The 20,959-nt window shown below is 43.0% G+C and overlaps 1 protein-coding gene across 4 annotated transcripts in view; it reads right to left on the minus strand.

Annotated features, from left to right (window-relative positions):
* Positions 1–15,122: 15,122 nt before the first annotated feature.
* Positions 15,123–20,959, minus strand: part of PARP11 (poly(ADP-ribose) polymerase family member 11) — a 36,744-nt gene continuing 30,907 nt past the window's right edge. For 2 of the 4 annotated variants that reach the window (XR_006281372.1, XR_006281369.1), the window contains one exon: positions 15,123–17,870. The gene's annotated coding sequence lies outside the window, so the exon portion shown is untranslated. Of the gene's footprint in view, positions 17,874–20,959 lie in introns of all 4 variants that reach the window. The other 2 variants (XR_006281370.1, XR_006281373.1) reach the window with 1 other exon arrangement.

Here is a 20,959-nt window from a genome sequence, read left to right on the forward strand (position 1 = left end):
GAAAGATACACTGAGACCACTGCATGCATCACCAAGCAAACAGGAAGGGGACTTTCAAAATTCCAAAGGAACTTACGGGGTGGGGATGATGGTTGGTCACCTGAGAATAGGGCAGTAGAGTTCAAACTGATGACCAGAGAGGTGAGAACAGGCATTGTGGGACACCTCCCGGAGGCCAATTGCGGCACTATAATCGACCATGGTGTCTACAGTGGCACCGCAGCACTGTACCCCAGCGCAGAAAGCTCTATGCCTCTCGTCTGGGTGTTTTTTTTTGCAGCACTGCAACTGTGCAGTTTCTGCACACTAAGTTGCTTGGCAGTGTGTACACCTCGGGAGTTATAACGCAGAAAGCTGCTCTACTGTGCAGAAAATTGCCAGTGTAGACAGGGCATTAGTAATTTTCAGTTCTTTGCAGGCTGGGCAGAAACACTGCCCCATCCTAAGTGATTTCAGCTCTCATTTGAGCATTTTAACATAACAAAGAAGCTCTTAATGAAGCCTATTGAGCTCTTTCTTTGAACAGTGGGGAAGAACAGGTTAATCCAAGTCCCTTAGAGAGAGAGTCCATTTCTCCTGGCTGGAACACCTGTTCCCTCCCTTACTTTCACAGGGCTCTGGCATTCAAGCCCCTGGCTTAACGAGGTCCTTTTATCTGAGGGTGACCCCCTCATTTGGGACAGGTTAAGCACAGTCCTGCTGCTGCGTCCCTGTTTTCATACAATAATGACAACATTGGTAACAGCATTTCACTAACTCTGCATTCAGTACTTCAGTGATTTGTAACCCAACACCATCCAAAGTTGATTATTTTGAGCAACACCGCTCTATCTGCTATATGTCTAGGCAGAATAGGTGTGTTCATGTAAATACAGTTTGCTCCTGAAGTCTCCCACCTCCCAGCTAGCTGTCAGGGAAGAATTCATTCAAACCCTGCTTACATCATTGATATCCAAACCAAACAGGAGAGGGTCTCTTTGGAGCTGGGAGAGCAGTGACCATGGGGATGGTTTTCTGAGTCCCTGGGACCCATGCCAGGGCTGCTGCCTCTGCCCTTCTGTCCCTGCTGTTCCCTGCCCTGCCCCGCCCCATTGCTCCCTGCTTGCTCAGCTCTGAGCCTGTCCCTGGGTGGCCAGTGAAGGAGGAACCATGCTTCCTGTGGCTTCTCCTGGCCCCTCCCTAGCTTCTAGGCTGTGCTCCCCCTCCCCCGCAGCTGTTACATTTGCCACTCCCTGTGCTGCTACTGCATCTCTCAATCCTGGGCTCTGCTCCATTCCTCCATGGACACAGGCACCATCCACTTCCTGTACACTGATGGGCAGGTCTATGAAAGGACAGTGCTTGCACATGGGGGAATAGAGTGGACCCTGAGAAGCTGTATGAGGAAGCAGCAGGAACCCTGGGTGCGGTTCAAAGCAGCAGTTGTATAAAAAGTTCTGTGCAGATCCTTCTTGATCTTCAAAAAGAATTGGGGGGAGGGTCTGTGACACATCCCCCCACATACACTTTGACCACTGGCTATAGCCCTGAGTTTCACAGAGATATTATGACCTTTCATCTGATTTCTCTCAGTTTCATAGAGATATTAGTTAGCACTTTCACCCACGAGAGCAATCATTCCAAATCTAGCAATTCATGTATGAAGAACTTGGTGGGTGAATTCTTATGGTCAACCATGATTTCTGTCATGACAACCTTCAAGCACAAGAGTGATGCTCAAAAGCACACACTGCAGCAGGCCCATGAAAAAAGATCAGAAAAGTGCAAGTGGTCTACAAAGTTTCCTGAAACATGAAAAGTTCAACCGTGTTCCTGTTGCACAATCCATGGACGATTCTGCTATTCACACTTCTGAGCCTTCCTTAGCTGGAAAGGACATTGATTTGGGTTTACCAAGCTTGTTGAGTGCCAGAGTATGATTCTGGTACAGAGCTCAGCTTGGTGTTGAATTGCTGTGTGCTGGAATCTCTGAATCTAGGACAGAAGATTGCCTGTTGGTTGCTAGTGCAATTGTTATGGACATGGATGCTGAAAGTGGTTCAGTTATTAAAAGCATGGGGAAGAATTTTGACTTTGACAAGACAGATCCAGTTACTAGGCCACAAGAGCCAGATTATGTTGACTGTTTGTGGATGGAATATGGTCCAACTGTTAATTTAAAACAAGATATTTCACTTAATGAATGCAAAGGAAAACAAGTATTAAATCATGATTCTTCATCCAAACTCCTAATGGGGAATTATACCAGTGAACTTGGTTGATGTACAGTTTGATTCTTGCTTCCTTGTTATGTTTCATTTCTTTTTCAGTGAAATGCCTCATCTTCCTTTGCAAAGCGTAAAACTGAATTTCACAAAGGTTTTGTACTTTAGCACATGAATATACCAATACGAATGTTCAAAGGAAAACATGGAGGCAATCACTTGCTGGATGGAACTTGCAGAATGATTGAAAAAGAGTTGCACAATGAATAAAGGTATACAGACCTGCTATCAGATGCAGAAGGATGTGTGGCATAATATTTTGTGTCATCTAGGCTATTTTGCTGTACTTAGATGACAAGTGTTTAGCTTTGAGAGGTTCAGACAAGAAATTAGATAGCCCTTGTGTCACAGGGTGGCACAGGTTTCCTTCCCCTTGTCCCTGTGCTCAGTGCTTGGGTTGGCCAAAGAAAGGGTCTCAGACACCCCTTGCAGTGTTTCACTCGTGTTCTTTTATTTACAGTGGCTGTACAGTCCCACTTCCCCCATCATCTGTCCCCACTCCGACCCCTCACTGGGTCCTCTGGCCTTTGAGGCTTGTGTCAGATCGCAGAGACAGAGCCTCAACCCTCCTATCTTCCTGCCTGGCTTGCCCCCTTCCTGAGCTCTTCCCTGGGTTTATATGCCTTCCCAGCCATCAACCCAGCTGGTTCCACTAGGCTCAGCAGATCACACTGAGGGTCTGCAGCTGGGCTCCCTGCTAAGGGTCCTGGCCCATACACCCAGCCACCCTACAGCAAAGCAGGCTCTTTAGCAGGGCACCCAAAGGTTTTATACCTCTGCCCTGTGAGACCTTGTAATAATAAATGTTAGGACTCACTTGACTTGCTTGCAAGGTATGATAATAGTTTCTACATGATATCATGGTGCACTAAGGCCTGTACCACAAAGCTACTTATCAAACCAAATTTAAAATGAATTTATCAGTAAGATCATAATAAAAGTACAGCAGAGTATTTTTTGTAAAAGTCTGAAAGCTAAATACTTCTCTATTATGTTTGATTGCACTCCAGACCTCTATCAAGTGGGACAAATGTCTCAGGTGTTAAGGTAGGTTGAGGTTTTGAAAGACAATGTAACCCTGCCTGCAGTGACTCCAGAGACTCAGGGCAGACTGTTAGGAAGCAGGGCACAAACCCCCCATTGCTTGTAAGTTCTATACTTAGATTTCACTAACCAAGTATCAAGTGTAAACTCCTCAGGCACTATAATAGCTTAACAATGGAGTCACAGACTGTCCCCTTGGGTACTCCTATCTTGCCACCCAGGTGAGCATACCTTTGTGATAGATGGTCCCTTACACCAAGAACCACAGCAATATTCAGGTTACTCATAGTCCCCAAAATCAGTCACTTACCCCAGGTCACATAAAGACAGCATTTATAGCCAGTCTGATAATAAAATACATGAAGATTCATTACATTACATTACAAGATAAACATAGATACACAAATGAGTTACAATCTTAATTTTCAAGAGGTAATTCAGCAAGTTCTATATGTCCATTAGGGCTAACTCAGGCTAAGCAGCTGGGGAATCTCTTGCTTATACCTAGAAATCTTCCCTTCCAGAATCCAACCTGCATAGAGACCCTTAGTTCTTTTTCTTTGGGGTTTTTATCCCTCTGTTGCCAGGTGCTCTGAGCTGCAAGCTCAGCTGATGGGAGGAATCCATTTGCCTGGCTCATCTTCATGAGACGGGGCAGGGAGAGCAGAATAACAGATGTATTTTGTCCTCTTTAATGATCCACAATGGTTCATCTGGTATTGATGGACCTTTTTATTCAGGCAGGACATAACAACATCTGTTGCAGATCAGCACTTAACAATAATTAATGTCTCTCTCCTGTCTGGTGATTTACATAGTCACAGAGGCTCACAATATAACTGCTCAAATATTACCTTATACTATGGAATACAGGCATAACCTTAATCCATAGTAGTACTTAATCCCTTGTAGTAGCATAGTAATCTCTAGTTTCTTTTTTGGGGGAGAAAGGGTGTTATCCCCTTGCTGCTGTTATCCCCCTGCTGCAAGCTCAGCTGACCAAAGGAATCTGCTTGCCTGGCTCATCTGCTCTCCCCGTCTCTCCCTTGAAGAAAAACAAATATCTTTTGTCCTTTTTAATGTCCCACAATAGTCCATCTAGTGTCAGAGAACCTTTCCTGCTGGGGATGACATAACACCTTCTGTTACAGATCAGCATTTCATGCTAATTAAGGCCTCTTTCCTGTCTGGTGCTTTACATAGTCACAGCGGCTCACAAGACAACTGCTCAAATATTACCTTACACTATAGGACATAGATGTTACAAGTGAGATTAATGCATGCAGTAACTCACAAAGCACTCAGCAAGGTTTAAACGCATCTTTATCATTCTAATACCTGTTTTAACAATACTAACACACAGTAGAGCCAGACTAATTCCAGCTCTGTATTTGTCAGTGTTCAGTTGCAACATGGGGACTTCAACATGAGCTAACATCTGGGCTGCCAACATCACAGATGGCGCAAAGGTTGTTGAATGCTTTGTAGAAGAGTTCATTGATATCCACACCAAACCAGGGCAGGGAATTATGAAAGCTATTTAGAGAAGCTGAAAAAGGACAGGTTAGATGTGGCTGATTGCAGGGGACAGAGATATGACAACAGTGCTAACATAGCTGCAGCATACAAAGGTACTCAAAATTAAATTCAGCAGGTGAATTAATATGCATCTGTCATCCCATGTGCTGCCCACTCACTGAATCTTGTTGGAGAAGCTGCTGCAATGGTTGTTCCACAAGTTGTTCTATTTTTTTGAATTGTTCAGAGATTGTATACCCTGTTTTCCACTTCCACTAGTTGGTGGGATGTGTTGTAGCAAATCAGTATTATATTAAAATACCAAAGCACGAGAAGATGGTCAGCCATGGTAGAGACAATCTGTCCACCACAAAATCAGGTTGAACATGTTTTTGATGCTTTAAGTGAGATTAAAGGCATCACACAAGCTTCTACCATTGCCTAATTTGAAAGATGATAGCTTGGCAAACAGCCTTTCGGAGTTTTTCTTTTTTCCCCTTGTTTTGCTGAGATGTGGTTTACTATCTTATCAAAAATTAACATGAGCAAAAAATTCCAGAGTCTTCATCTTGACATTCAAACAGCTTGTGGTTAACTTGATGGTCTTCTAAACGCTTTATTGGAATTAGTCTTCTGGGTTTTTTACGTGTAAGGAAGCTGCTGCTTCAAAGGCTGAAACATTTGGAATATCCATGCAGTTCAAAAAAAAATGATCTTGGAGGAGGAAAGAAATGCCAGGCAAACTTGCAAGGGACAAAAGGACATCAGATCCTGAATGCACTGTCTTAGACACAGTGTTAACACACTTGGATGTTAGGATATGTAAATACAATGGAGTCAAAGAAAGGTTTGTGATGAGTGGGTGTTCTGATCCACAGGTCTTGAACCCAGATCCACAGAAGCAGCCATACTTCAACACTTTCTGCTTGGCAGCCTGCTAACAACTGATGACCCAGGAAGCCCACCCCAGTCTGAGGCTGCCCCCTGACATCCTATTGGTGGAGTCCCAGAGCAGTCAACTGGAGCCACTGGCCCTACTTAAGCCAGCAGAAAGAACAGGGCGCTACCTGAACAACTGGGGTCCATCCTACTCTGGACTGTGAGACTTGTGCTTCCTGCTCCTGCAGTTACTAGAAAGCCAGTGACAAGAACTTCCATGTCCTTACAGTATTCACAGAGAGGAGGACACAGAGGAACTAGAAACAGTATCTACCACCCTCCCACTCTCCCCATATGAGATCTGTTTGTGGCTAGCTGCCAGGGTCAAGGCACAGCAAACCCCAAGGGAGACACAGAGGGGAGTCACTGAAAAAAGCAATTTTCCCACCTTTCATGTATAGTTTAAGGCTGGGATTTTCAAAGGAAGCTATGGGAGTCAGACATCCAATCCCATTGAAGTTCAGTGGGAGAAGAGCATTTAACTTCCTTCACCTCCTTTGAATATCCCAGCCTGAAAGACTGAATAAAGAGGTTAATGTTTAAAAAATAGTTCTGCTCTGAAAATTGAATCCTTAATGGGCATCGAGAGGCTCAGTATTTATTCTCTCAGCAACTCCTGATCGTGTGCTCCTGAGCTATGCTCATTTTTCAAGGAAAACTAACTACCAAGCCTGTAAACCCTTTGAGATCTGAGAGTCAAGTTGGTGATGCCTGAGCCAGGAAGAACTTGACATTAAAGATTCTGCAGTCACAACTCTGTTAATGACACAAAAGCCAGAAAGAGCCCAAATCCCTTTCCCCTACTGCACTGGCTAACAGGAATGAGTAGCAGTAAAAATTTCTCTTAATCGGTGAAGTCAGAGGCTATGAATCTAACTGCAAAAAGGAGGAAGGGGTCTGCTGAATGAGAAGGGGCCATTTTTACATAAGCACTTTTGAAAATAGTCTCACATTTTCATATTAAATACAAAGGGTGGGATTTTCAAAAGCGCTCTGTATTAGCCTAACTCTGCTCCCACTGAAGTCAAGGGTCAAAAACTCCATTGTCTTCTCTGAGGTTTTTTGAAAATCCCACCCTGAAAAGCTGAACCTGCTGCTTAAACACTGGAGCTTGCTTCTGATTGTTGCACTAATATTAATGCAAGTTGGAAGCTGGCTGACTGTCTCTTCCGCTGGGTAATGACAATGCCAGAGCCAAAAACAGTAGCAGGTTTTAAGAAAGAGAGTGGCCTGCAGCACTCCGCTCAAGAATGCCAAGTGCAATAAAAAAAATTCTTTAAATAAAGACTCACCACATTCACAGTTTATTCATTGTGACTGCTGCTTATCTTAATCTTGAGAACCATCATACTGCCGGGCTGCAAGAGTGCAGCTTCTTCTTTAAGCACTAGGTTGTTAAGTAACCCCTCTGCTTTTGCTTCCCATCCTGATGCACCTCTTTTAATTGCCTATGAAAGCACACATGCTGGGGGAATTGGACAGCAAGGCCAAGTCTTGGATTACCATGATAATTCCTTTCACACCATTATAAACATTGATATCTTATCACTCTGAAGCCTGCTCTGGACAAATAGAACTTTGTTTTGTTTCTTTAATTACAAGCTAGGGAGGAGCACAATACAAAACCCTGGGTCTTAGCATCCTCATTGGACTTTGGGATAGGTTTATTGATTTGCAATCCAGACCTAAATACAAGCGACCTCCTCTCTTTATTAAGCACCTGATCCAAAGCTCCTTGAATGCAATAGGTGTCTTTGCATTTACTCCAGTGGGTTTGGATCATGCCGTAGTCCATGGGTGGGCAAACTTTTTGGCCCAAAGGCCACATTGGGGTGCAAAACTGTGCCTCCCCAAACAGCCTGGCCCCTGCCCCATCCACCCCTTCCCACTTCCTGTCCCCTGACTGCCCCCCTCAGAACTCCCTACCCATCCAACCCCCCCTGCTCCTTGACCCCTGACTGCCTCCTCCCGGGACCCCCTGCCCCTAACTGCCCCCCTGGGACCCCACCCCTTACCCAACCCCCCCTGCTCCCTGTCCCCTGACCACCTCCTGGGACCTCCTGCCCCTTATCTAGCCCCCTCTGCTCCCCGCCACCTTACAATGCCGCTCAGAGTGGCAGGACTGGGTTATTGGAAAGTGTGGGAGGTGGGCGGGCGCAAGCCGTGCTCCCTGCACAGTGGAGTGGCTGCGGGGGAGGAGGAACAGCAGGGGAGGGGCCGGGGGCTAGCTTCCCCAGCCAGGAGCTCAAGAGCTGGGCAGGACGGTCCCGCACGCTGGATGTGGCCCACGGGCCACAGTTTGCCCCGCTCTGCCTAGTCCCTCCCCAACCTCAAATAGAGGGAAGAGCTATAAAGAAAATGTAATAAAGGACTCCTGCAAAACTTCCTCAACATAGCCTGCAATGTACTCAGTGATGCATAAGGTTATAGAGAGCTGGGGGTGTGACTGAGAAAATGGTTTTGTTTGCATAAAAATAACCACGTAGGGAGGCAACACATCTGGGAAAACAAATGTTTCCTGCAATTGTTTATGAAAACTATGCTGAAAACTATGTTTGGCCCAATGCCCTAGGAGTGTGCCTGGAACTGGAGATGGGAGGGATGAAGACTTTGTAAGGAATATTTTTGCAGGTGATTCTCATCCATTGCAATATCTGAGGGGAGAGAAACAAAATGCCATTTTCATTCAATGCAATAGTTCATTCCAAAGGCAAAAGATTGACTCCTGAGAAGTATTTGTAAGAACCCATGTGAAAAGTAATCTGGTGGGTGTGATGTATTCAGACAGGAGGCAAACTCTTCCATCACAGGCAGATAAATTATCCTGAAGCCTTCCCCTCAATTCAACAGCAACATTTTAACAGAGCACAAGCAAATGCATCCAATGAAGTGAGCTGTAGCTCATGAAAGCTTATGCTCAAATAAATTTGTTAGTCTCTAAGGTGCCACAAGTCCTCCTTTTCTTTTTGCGAATACAGACTAACATGGCTGCTACTCTGAAACCCACTAGTACAGTGGCTCTTAACTTTTCCAGACTACTGTACCCCTTTCAGGAGTCTGATTTGTCTTGTGTACCCACAAGTTTCACCTCACTTAAAGACTACTTGTTTAAAAAATCAGACATAAAAATACAAACGTGTCACTGCACACTATTACTGAAAAATTGCTTACTTTCTCATTTTTACCACATAATTATAAAATACATCAATTGGAATATAAATATTATACTTTCATTTCAGTGTATTGTATATAGAACAAGCCATTGTCTGTATGAAATTTTAGTTTGTACTGACTTCGCTAGTGCTTTTTATGTTGCCTGTTGTAAAACTAGGCAACTATCTAGGTGACTTGATGTAACCCCTGGTTGAGAACCAGTTCTCTAGAACATCACAGCTCTAAAGGTTGTGTTTGCAATCCTGATTGCAATAGTGTGGCTTGGCCTCACCTCATTTCCTCCATCTCTACCTAGAACAAATTATGCTCCAAAATGTGGTTTTAATATTTTAATTTTAATTATGACCTTATTAAGGAAGCATAAGAGCCTATCAATTTTGAGTTGGCTATTAATAGAGATCTATCTTACTAGTTAACACAGGGAAGTCAGAGAAGTATTTTTAGCATTAGGCTTCTTATTACTGTTTCAGTTAATCACCTCTTTGTCATTCATTATGCCCTATTTACAACAATCAATGACTTTCACAGCAAATAACAAAATATCTGATAATAGAAACTTAGCACTTTTCATCTTTGAGATATCAGTGTGCCAGTATCATTATCCTCATTTTACAGGTGAGGAAACCAAAGCACAGGGAGACACGACTTGACCCAGGGCACCCAGCAAAGTCATGGAAGAGCTAGGAATTAAACCCAGGTCACCTAAGTCCTAGTCTAGTGACCATTAACATAACTACCCTGCTGATTTTTGCCATTGCTCTCTCCCTTACTCTCCTATAACAAAAAGAAAAGGAGTACTTGTGGCACCTTAGAGACTAACAAATTTATTAGAGCATAAGCTTTCGTGAGCTACAGCTCACTTCATCGGATGCATTGTAATGCATTGTAATGCATCCGATGAAGTGAGCTGTAGCTCACGAAAGCTTATGCTCTAATAAATTTGTTAGTCTCTAAGGTGCCACAAGTACTCCTTTTCTTTTTGCGAATACAGACTAACACGGCTGCTACTCTGAAACCTCTCCTATAACAGTTTAGAATTGTTCAATAGTTTCCAGAAGGAGTAATAACCTACAATGTACATGTATGGGGCAAAGGCAGATGTCAAGGCTTACCTGCATTCACTAAGGGTAATTCCATATCTAAGAGCTACTAGCTAGGAACTGTTTCCATATAATACCTAAAGAAAACATTTACATTTATTGTAAAAGCAAAGGAAAAATGATCAATTGAACCATATTGTTCCAAGTGTATTAGCAAACAAGGAAAGTTGCCACGTGGTGCAGTAGTTAGATTTTGTAAAGCCAAAGTTGAAATATTAATAGAGGGGTTTTTTTTGCAGATTTGTCTATGATTTTTGTCTACGTCTATGTGGCTTGCATGTGGCCACACTCGTAGTTCAAAGTGCTCCCACGGGAGGGCACAGGTGTAAAGGGAGGAACAGAAAGGTACTGTGAATACCTCCTTATCCTCAGTGGAATTCCAGAGGACAAGGACGCTCAGTCCTACAAGTTAATAGTCAAAGATATTTGTGACACTTTGGGGAGGAGGGGTCTGTCACCACCTGCCCTGTAACCTTGGGTGCTTCAGTGCTGTGCAGCTTTGGATCAGAGCCCTGACACCAGCAGCCTGCTCACAGCACAATGGCCTCACCCTGGCTTCCACCAGCCCAGTCACTCCTTGCAGAGTGACCCCAACAACTCTTCTGGTCCCAAGTCTCCCCAAAACTATCTCCCCTGCTGTGTCCAGTCCCACCTACTGGACACACACAGCAGTAACATCATGTCTGCTGCCTCCAAAGAGCCAGAACACACCACAGCTTGTTAACTAAACTGGGGTTATACACTCCACCTTCATAGAGAGTATTGAAATGGTTTGTAGTAAAACTAGGAATAAAAACATTGATTCCAGTGGTTTCACACAAGAGTGAAAGAAATATGAAAGGGTACAAAAAAAACAAACACTTTCTAGTGTCTAAAACTTAATTCTAGCAAGATGTAGCTTTGCCTAATACAATTTCTTACACCAAGTTGTCAGCATTCTCTGACTAGTTTAGCAGGAGAACCATCTTTCATAAAGACAAAGCACTGGCTTCTTTGTTCTCTCAGGTGATAGATAACCCAAATGGCTTTTTGCTTGTTTCCCCAAAGTTCATTGTCTCTATCTCAAGGACCAGGAAGGCTTCTGGGAGTGCAGATTCTGTCCCCCATCACAACTGTTAAGTGGTCTGGCCTGCCTGTTAGCTTGATGGCTCCTTGTTTACCTTATATAAAAATATACTTGCATTGTTGTTCTCTGCCTGTGATCAAGCTGGTCAGACAAGTAAATACACATTCCTTTGTCTAAGAAAAAACCTGTTTCACATCTTTTGTCTGACACTGTTTGGGATCTGTAAACAGAGAGTAGCCATAATTTCACATAACAATATTGTTACATGCATTTTACAGTGGCAGTAATGACCAGTGTGGTGTTTAGTTTTCATATGATATGACACCTTTTAAATGACGATCCTGACAACAGTGTGTTGGGGCAATAAGTATGTCAGGCCTGATGTGAGTTACAAAATGGTGTGCCCTCTGCCAGTTGTTACAGAGGGACTTGCAGGGTCAGTGTTATTAGTAACATTGAAAGAATTCAATATATGGCATTCTAGAATGACAGTGTCCCCTTATGCTTTCTAAGATGTAATATGAACAATCGGTTTAGTGATCAATTTTCATTCATCACCCCCGACCAAAGTCAAAACCCTGCCATAATTCATTTCTAGTTGTTGGGTAGGTAACAGAGATTATCAGAACTGGCAAATACTTACACTGGCCAAGATTTTCCAAAAGTGACTAGTGCTGAGCACCCACCGTCTGAAAATCAGGCCCCTTTAGGATTGCTCAGGTTGGACGCACCAAATTTGAGGCAGCCAAAATCACTAGTTACTTTTTAAAATCTTGGCCAACATCTTCCACTTGATTTTGATTAATCTCAGTGCACGCAGTACAAAAAGAACAGGTCAAGTTCCTGAATGTGTCATAATGTTTATATATAAACAGAGTAGAGAACACCCTATTGTTGCTCACATTCAGGTGAATAATATTCCTATCATATCCATTTGCATTTTTGCTTTAGATTACTCAGAAGTTAAACAAGCTAGGGCTGGTTTTCAGAAATAGCGAGTGCTATCAGTATCCATCAACTAACTAGAGCTGGGAGTGCTCAGAACTTCTGAAAATGGGATCAGATGTTTCAATGCTACTGAAAACGGTAGGAGCACCAGGATTTAGAAAGATCTATAGGATATGATCACGAGTGGTGCACCAGAACTTAAAGGGCCAAATCTGGAGGTGATATATGAGGATGAGTGTAAGTTACCTATTGGTAACAGCGTGAGAGTCCACAGAAGTAAATCTGAAATAGCCTAAGCAAGCACAACACACTTGGTCCTTTCAGTCCCTGCAATGTGTACATTATATCAAATTGATTCCCTCTAGCCTCACCTGAGAATTTGGCCCATAGTTTTCAATGTTTTGTACAAACAAGATATTCTCCAGTGAGATCATGCCACCTAGTGTTTAAGTACATTTCATCAATTACATAGAACAACTGCAGTTTTCTTAACATCTTAATAGATACTGGCAAACATGGAAGGAAAAGGGGGCAGGCACCCTGCAGTAGAATCATAGAATCATAGAATCATAGAATATCAGGGTTGGAAGGGACCCCAGAAGGTCATCTAGTCCAACCCCCTGCTCAAAGCAGGACCAAGTCCCAGTTAAATCATCCCAGCCAGGGCTTTGTCAAGCCTGACCTTAAAAACCTCTAAGGAAGGAGATTCTACCACCTCCCTAGGTAACGCATTCCAGTGTTTCACCACCCTCTTAGTGAAAAAGTTTTTCCTAATATCCAATCTAAACCTCCCCCATTGCAACTTGAGACCATTACTCCTCGTTCTGTCATCTGCTACCATTGAGAACAGTCTAGAGCCATCCTCTTTGAAACCCCCTTTCAGGTAGTTGAAAGCAGCTATCAAATCCCCCCTCATTCTTCTCTTCTGCAGACTAAACAATCCCAGCTCCCTCAGCCTCTCCTCATAAGTCATGTGCTCTAGACCCCTAATCATTTTCGTTGCCCTTCGTTGTACTCTTTCCAATTTATCCACATCCTTCCTGTAGTGTGGGGCCCAAAACTGGACACAGTACTCCAGATGAGGCCTCACCAGTGTCGAATAGAGGGGAACGATCACGTCCCTCGATCTGCTCGCTATGCCCCTACTTATACATCCCAAAATGCCATTGGCCTTCTTGGCAACAAGGGCACACTGCTGACTCATATCCAGCTTCTCGTCCACTGTCACCCCTAGGTCCTTTTCCGCGGAACTGCTGCCGAGCCATTCGGTCCCTAGTCTGTAGCGGTGCATTGGATTCTTCCATCCTAAGTGCAGGACCCTGCACTTATCCTTATTGAACCTCATTAGATTTCTTTTGGCCCAATCCTCCAATTTGTCTAGGTCCTTCTGTATCCTATCCCTCCCCTCCAGCGTATCTACCACTCCTCCCAGTAAAGTGGTTACACTCTGGGGACCAAACACCTTTCACCACATTTGAGAAGTTGACAGAGGAGCAAGCTGGAACAAGCGGTTCTAAGATATGTACAATTTTGATTCAAAAAGCTGTTGATTAGAAAACAACCCAGATGAAAAGATGGGAGAAGGATTTGGACAAAGAAGTTGATCTGACTGAGTGGGTCTATACATGGGACAAGGGATATACAGCTTCGATTTGTATAGCTCATGAAGAAAACTTTTATAAGTTGCTGTACAGATGGCATTTGACTCGTTAAAAGCTATCGTATTTTTGCTACAAGGGAGTCCCTCTGTTGGAGGGTTTGCAGGGAGAGGGGAACATACTTCCACATATGGTGGTTTTGTCCAAGCATTAGACTGTTTGGAAGAAAATTATTAAAAAGATTAATCTTACCACCTTCCTAGAGATCCCCTCACCAGCTTACTTAATGCTCCAGTAAAGGATCTACATTTTAAATAGGACTGTCATCATCCGAGGCTGCTATAACATGAAATATATGGCAGAATGTGGGTAAAACAGGAAGGGGACATACTATTCTCCCCCATGGAGTTCAGTCACAAATTTAATTAAAACATTTTTTAGCAAGCATCATCAGCATGGATGCATGTCTTCCAGTATGGTGGCCGAAGTATGAAGGGCCATACAAATGATTAGCATATCTGGCATGTAACCTTGCAATGCCGGCTACAAAAAGTGCCATGCAAATGCCTTTTTTCACTTCCTGGTGACATTGTAAATTAGAAGTGGGCAGCATTATCTCCTGTAAATGTCAACAAACTTGTTTGTTTTAGCGATTGGCTGAACAAGAAGTAGGACTGAGTGGACTTGTAGGCTCTAAAGTTTTACATTGTTTTGGTTTGGAGTGGTTATGTAACAAAAAATATGAATTTGTAATTTGCACTTTCTCAACAAAGAGATTGCACTACAGTACTTGTGTGTAGTGAATTGAAAAATACTATTTTGTTTATCATTTTATAGAGCAAATATTTGTAATAAAAATAATATACATTTTTATTTCAATTACAACACAGAATACAATATATATGAAAATGTAGAAAAACATCCAAAATATTTAATAAATTTCAATTGGTATTCTATTAACAGTGCAATGAAAACTGTGATTAATCGCAATTAATTTTTTTGAGTTAATCGCAAGTTAACTGCAATTAATTGACAGCCCTAATTTTAAACAAGACAAATTATTTTTTTTTATTTTTAGCAGCTGCACTTTATATTGCCTATTGGAAAAAATGTGACTTCTATGGAATTATGGTATAATAAAATATGGACTATCCTTGAAATGGAAAACCTTTCACACCAAGTGTATACACAAGAGAAGTGCCAAAAAGATATTCATTTAGAAATTTGATCACTGCTTTTAGCATACTTAGAAGAGGAGGACTCCCTAGCCAGCAAGGCAGAATCTTTAGCCAGATTCTTTGAATATTAACTTGCTCCTGAATAAGTAATGTACAATGCAGTATGTTCGTATTTTATTGTAACTTTACCTTGATAAGGGTTTAAAAAAAAAAAGCTGTGATGTGGGAGATTTTGGGGTATTTATGTGGGTACTAGGCTGCACTGAAACTATTAAATAATACCAGAAATACTCTTAAAATCAATCAGTCTTTAATGTACAAAAAATAAATAATCATGAAAAAGATTCAATACACTGATTTGGATTAGAAAGTGTTATTTTTTTTAAAAAGAACCTTCTATTGTAATTAGTTAAAATGGTACAAGATTGTGCAGTTAATTAGGACTACTGCATAAACTGGCACTTCTTTTCAGAATCATAAAGAACATGGATTAACATACAGTGTAAGTTTGTGCAAATCAACAGCTTAAAAATCAAGACCTTTAAAGTGTGCTTTATCTTGAGTCCCTTCCTGAAGCTATGGCCTTTTGTCTCTCACCATCTAATGCTCAGTGCCCCAAAGTTGTTCAACATGCATTTACACTTCTGGGTGCTCGAAAACACTGCTTGCGCCCACGTGAGTTTTTCAAAGCAAAATGACATTAAACATCGGATCTACTGTAGTTTATTTATTCCCTCTTAATACTAAAAAAAGCTGAATGTTCTCTTTGTATGTCGCTTAGTTTGTTACTCATTTCTCCCATGCTGCTCTGATACCCGTCTCTTTGGGCCCAATCAGACTCCCTCTGAAGTTAATAAAAAGACTCCCACTGGGAGCTGGAAAAGTTTATGTACATTTTCTTATTCATATCCCATCTTGCAACGATACCCCTTCAGATTTATCAAAGTAAACTGGATTAGCATTTGGATAGAATGGATTCTAGGAAAACCTAGCTACAGGAGGCAGTATCAGTCATTCACTAAGTGGTACTCTTCCCTCAAAGCCTCTACTCAGTACTCATATGCAAAGTATGCAGCTGTGTAGGGCACCAGGTGCCCTGCACAGCTGCGTGCTGCTCCAGCCCCTGCTCCGGCTCTTCCCTAGTGCCCCCGCCCCGCTCTGCCCCTTCCCGCCCCCACTCCCCTGAGCTCTGCAGCAGGGCCGGGCCTGCACTCATCAGTGGCAGGAAGTGCTAGGCGGTGGTTCCCCCGGTGAGTGCTGAGGGGGTGGTTCCCCCCTGCCCCCCAAGCCAACGCTGCCCCCCGTAGAGACCTGGGGCCCACTCCCCCCGCAGAGACCTACCCGGGCTGCATAGGACCCCAGAATTGCTAGGGACGGCCCTGCCTGTACTGAACCCCAACTTCATATTATCACACTATGTGCTGCTGTCCTTTTGATAAGACATAAACCCGAGGTCTTGCCAATATATTGTAAATAAGGATCTTGGAAAACTTTTTGTAAGAAAAAAGGTGTCTTGGACAAAATTCAATTCACCTAATTACATATCACCTGTCTACATTCCCCCTGAAGTGTGTATTGAAAACAGCATTTTTGCCTACATCCAGTCAGTCTGCTGTAAAGTACTGCTATGCATAGTTATATAGGTGCTGTATACTATTCCAGAAATGGCAGCATTGCAGAGATAGGCGAAGGTTCTCTCTCTCTTGTATCGGGGTCCTCAAACTGGGGGTTGGGACCCCTCAGGGGTCACAAGGTTATTAGATGAGGGGGTCACGAGCTGTCAGCCTCCACCCCAAACCCTAGTTTGCCTCCAGCATTTATAATGATGTTAAATATGTAAAAAACTGTTTTTAATTTATGGGGTAGGGGGTCGCACACAGAGGCTTGCTGTGTGAAAGAGGTCACCAGTACAACAGTTTGAGAACCACTGCTCTAGTACTTGCCTACCTCATAGGACCTTTAGCAAGGTTGTAGGCAATGTTTGTAAAGTGGTTTGAGACCTTTAAATGTGAAGTGCTATAAGGTATTTCAGGGAGATTTTCTCTACAATGCAGTGTATTTGTTACAGGGCTTACAGGTCAGAGGGAAACAGACAATCTTACAAACTTGTTGGATAGAGACTTTTTCAAAACAGATGGAGGAAGTTCATTATAGTTGGGTCTGTTATTAATTATGTTTATTACATGCGTGCCTAAGGACCAGTCTAGCCCCTTGCACTGTACAACCACAGAAGCTAAATGTTTAAACTCCGAACAATATTTCCTCCAGTGTCATTCACAGGTAAGCAGAACTGGCCCATCTGAAAGCAGAAACATCTCGAACAGTATCATCATAATTGCTCTGACTTCCAGAACATAAAGCAGAACTTTTCTCAGCAGCGTTGATTGGTCAATTATGACAAGGTGATAAAATGGATATTGGAATTTTGTCACAGGCATGTTGCCCAGCATAGAACTCACACCCCAGAGCGAGTAGGGATAAGATGGCGTTCAGGCACAGAGAGAGAGAGAGAGATTGTGTGTGCGCGCGCACACACACTAAGTTATGGCAGCCTAACCCTAGCTGCCTAGGGACACCAGTGCTGCGCAGAAGCTACAGAACACACCTGTCCCCAACACACCTCTTACAGTAGGGCTTGCAAGGTCTATCACTGTCTTCCTCAGTTCCTGGCCTGGGAGAACTCTCTCCTGATCAGATCAAAGGCTTTTAGAGTCTCTTTACACTACTCTGAGCCCTTTACGTGACACAGAGGGGTCACATTAAGCTTTCTGGTTCTCAGTGCAGTGCTCCATCTTCAGTAGAGCTTACTGGGTAGGAGCTGAGCATTCAGGAAACCTGCACAGAAGGTGGGTTTGGAGACACTTTTTTCCCTTTACATGCCCCACCACTATCTTTACTTTAATTTTACATCCACCATTCAAAGCTTTGTTTCTTCAGTTTTTCTTCTGAGTCTTTCCCTCAGTCCTTTCCACACATTTGTTGCTTTGGGTCACGTTTCTTTCACTAAACTTTCTTCTATGTCAAAACTCAATCTGGAGCCACTACTTAAAGAAAAAAAAGTAATTATGTTGACATGCAGACAGCACTTTAGATCTTCAAAGGGCTAAGTATTAATACAACACTGATAATTTTTGTTTTGCATTTTTAAAAATGTAAGGTAGCCACATTACATGACGAAGCTTTTAAAAATCACTCTTAGTGGTTAATAAGTATTCACCTTGACATAAAACATACCCCATGGTCTTGTTCTGGGACATGTCTAGTTGATTCTCAACATTCTGTTGGGGACTTAAGAGTACTTCCTGAGATTATTCCTAGTTGGTGATCAAAAGTAGATTTCTGAAAAATCTGCCAGCTGTTCAACAGCTGCCAAGATCACCCGAAGACTTAAATATCCTTCTCACAATAATGCAGTCTGTACCTGTATTTTTGTTTTGTGTGCTGTGTGTGGTGCTAGGAACTACACATTAGACAATCCTTGCTTCAAAGAGCTTATAAACTAATAGACAAGAGACACAAAAGGTGGAGGGAAACAGACACAGAAATGAAGTGATGTGTCCAAGGTTACACATTACATCAGTGACAGGTACTGGAACAAAGACCTGTCTCCCAGTTCAAATCCAGTTCTCTGCACACGTCATCCTCTATTTATTCTGGCTTGTTTGACTTGTTTAAAATCTGTAATCTTTTTAAAATGAAAAATTTAATACAAAATTAGTCCAAAAGAGTTGTTCATCTGGTGACAGTATTGCTGATAGAGATAAAAGGCGCTCCTCACCATCACCACACACATTTAAGATATGTACTAGCCAGCAAGACCATCTGGCATTTTGAATCTTATTGTTCAACTAACATTTGCTGAATCATCTGACCCCTGCCGCAGCCTGTACTTAAAAATGCAGGCCTTTTTACTTTGTCTTTTAGATGAAGAGTACACAAGTCCTATAACTATCATGTGAAGTGAGTGGAATTTACTCTCTGCTGGAACCTAAAAAAAAAAATCAGGATGCCAAGAACTCATTTTGCTGCTCAAAGAGCAGCCCTGGAATCCCTCCCTGACTTCCAATGTGGTGCCTCTGGAAGGGATGAACAGATGTATCTTTACTATGTCCCAATGGCGAAGATGAAAAGGAATACACCTCCTGCAGGGGTGCAGCTACCCTTCTTGGTGTACTCCAGCATTCCTGCACCCTTTCTACCTATATAGGGGAAGTAGATGACACAGATGTCTCAACAGCTGTACGCGGTACTGTGATTTCAGTGACTGAAGGCCTAGCTCGTACTACTGACATATGAGTAGGCCAGGGGGACACTGGTACTGGGCTCACAGATAGGTCACTTGGTGTCAAATAGGGCAAAGCCACTGAAAGGGACAGTACCAAGGGGCTGGATACCAAGGTGTTTGGTACAAAGATTGCTGAAGAGTCACTGCCAGAGGAAAGGGAGTGAGCAGATTTAACTGGTGCCACAGGCATTCTTTATAGACAGTATCAAGGTGCCACAGGGACCTATCTTAGCCCCACCAGCTGAAAAGCTTGAGATGAGTCTAATAGTTAACTTGCGTCTCTGTTCTGAGGCTCCTCAAAGAAGGAGACCTATGTCTCATCTGGTATCCTTCCTAGCTCTTCCTGAAGTAGTACACTCCGGGGGTTTCAGCCATCTCAGCCCTGGAGCTTGGGGTGGAATTGCAGTTCACTGGGGCACGAACTGAGGAGGAGTGGCAGGAGGACTGAGTCTTATCCCCTTATCTGAGGAGGCTTTCATAGAGAACTCCAGAAAAAAAAAATCTCTTTAGGCAGGCATCCCTAGTCTTCTGAGTCCACTTAGAAAAAGAAGAGAAGATGGATCATTGGTCAGAGATGTGTCTTTTGCCTAAACAGAAATGGCACTTTGAATGCACATCCTTGAGACGTATCACAGGGGAAGCAGGTCTTAAATCCTGGACCTTTAGTGTTGCCAATAACAACTCAAGGCCCAGAGAACCAACGGGAGGAGAGGAGGACACAGATAAGGTCTAAAAAAGGGAAAAAAAAATGTACAAGCCAGAAGGCAAACTAAGAGTTAACTACCTAACAACAGTATTAACTTATCACTAGCAACAGAGTCTCAGAGAAACTGGTGGATACTGCAGGGTTCCCTCTCACTGCCATGGATGGTAAAAAAGGGACTGAGGGAGATACGAGTTCGCTCCACCCTTTGTGCCCTCAGGTGGCGTGACATGAGGACATCTAGGATGCAGTTGCAGCCCCAATGGACACCACTCCCTAAAAGAATCCAATCTTGGCCACATACACATTAAGAGAGGTACCCAGATGGCCAATTACATGAAGACCACCATCAGGTACTGGCAACAATTTTATTCCTTGGGAATAAACTCTGTTCATGGAACCTGATTAAGACCACTTCAGCCTACCTCCTGGCATGTGGTTTACTGATATCTGTTAAAAAGGGACTGCAAGACAGCTTTCCCCAAAATGGAATCTGTCCTGGATTTAAAATAACTAGTTCCAATAAGCACTCAGTAAATGTCTCACCCAGACACATTCTGGAAAGCTGTAGATGCTGCCACAGCACCTACAAAATGGGCTTTAAGGCCACTGTTTACCAGAATGCCTGCTTATAAGCAACAAGTCTGAAAACAAAGGACAACTTGTACAGTCCACCTCTGGAATGAGATAGGTCCAAGGGAGAATTTTTCTCCCATACACAATATTGGTGCCTTTTAGAAGGACTGAGATCTATCTAGGTAATGGAGCACATAGCACTCTCCTGCAAAATGGCTGCTACAGGAGGGTCTGATGTCTGGAGAAGAAAGCCAGCAGCAAGATGGAATGGACCATGATAAAGTCAGATATCTGGGGCAAGAATATCCAAAAAGGCCATAAAATCTCTGGCTGAGTCCTTCAAACCATCCCTTATAAGAGCTTCTCTGCCTTGCTCTGCAACTGAGATATTCAACAGCTTGTATGATCTCTCCTGATAAATCAAAAATTGAGTATCTAGTTATAATACAAGATATTGGGAAGTCAAATGGTGGAGAATCAGCAAATGGTGGTGTCCCTGCTAGAGAGAGATTGAATACCCTCATCTGTTTTTCTCTCTAGACCAACTGACACTATAATCTCCTTTC

The sequence above is a fragment of the Dermochelys coriacea genome, chromosome 1 (assembly GCF_009764565.3).
Source record: "Dermochelys coriacea isolate rDerCor1 chromosome 1, rDerCor1.pri.v4, whole genome shotgun sequence".
NCBI lineage: Eukaryota > Metazoa > Chordata > Testudines > Dermochelyidae > Dermochelys > Dermochelys coriacea.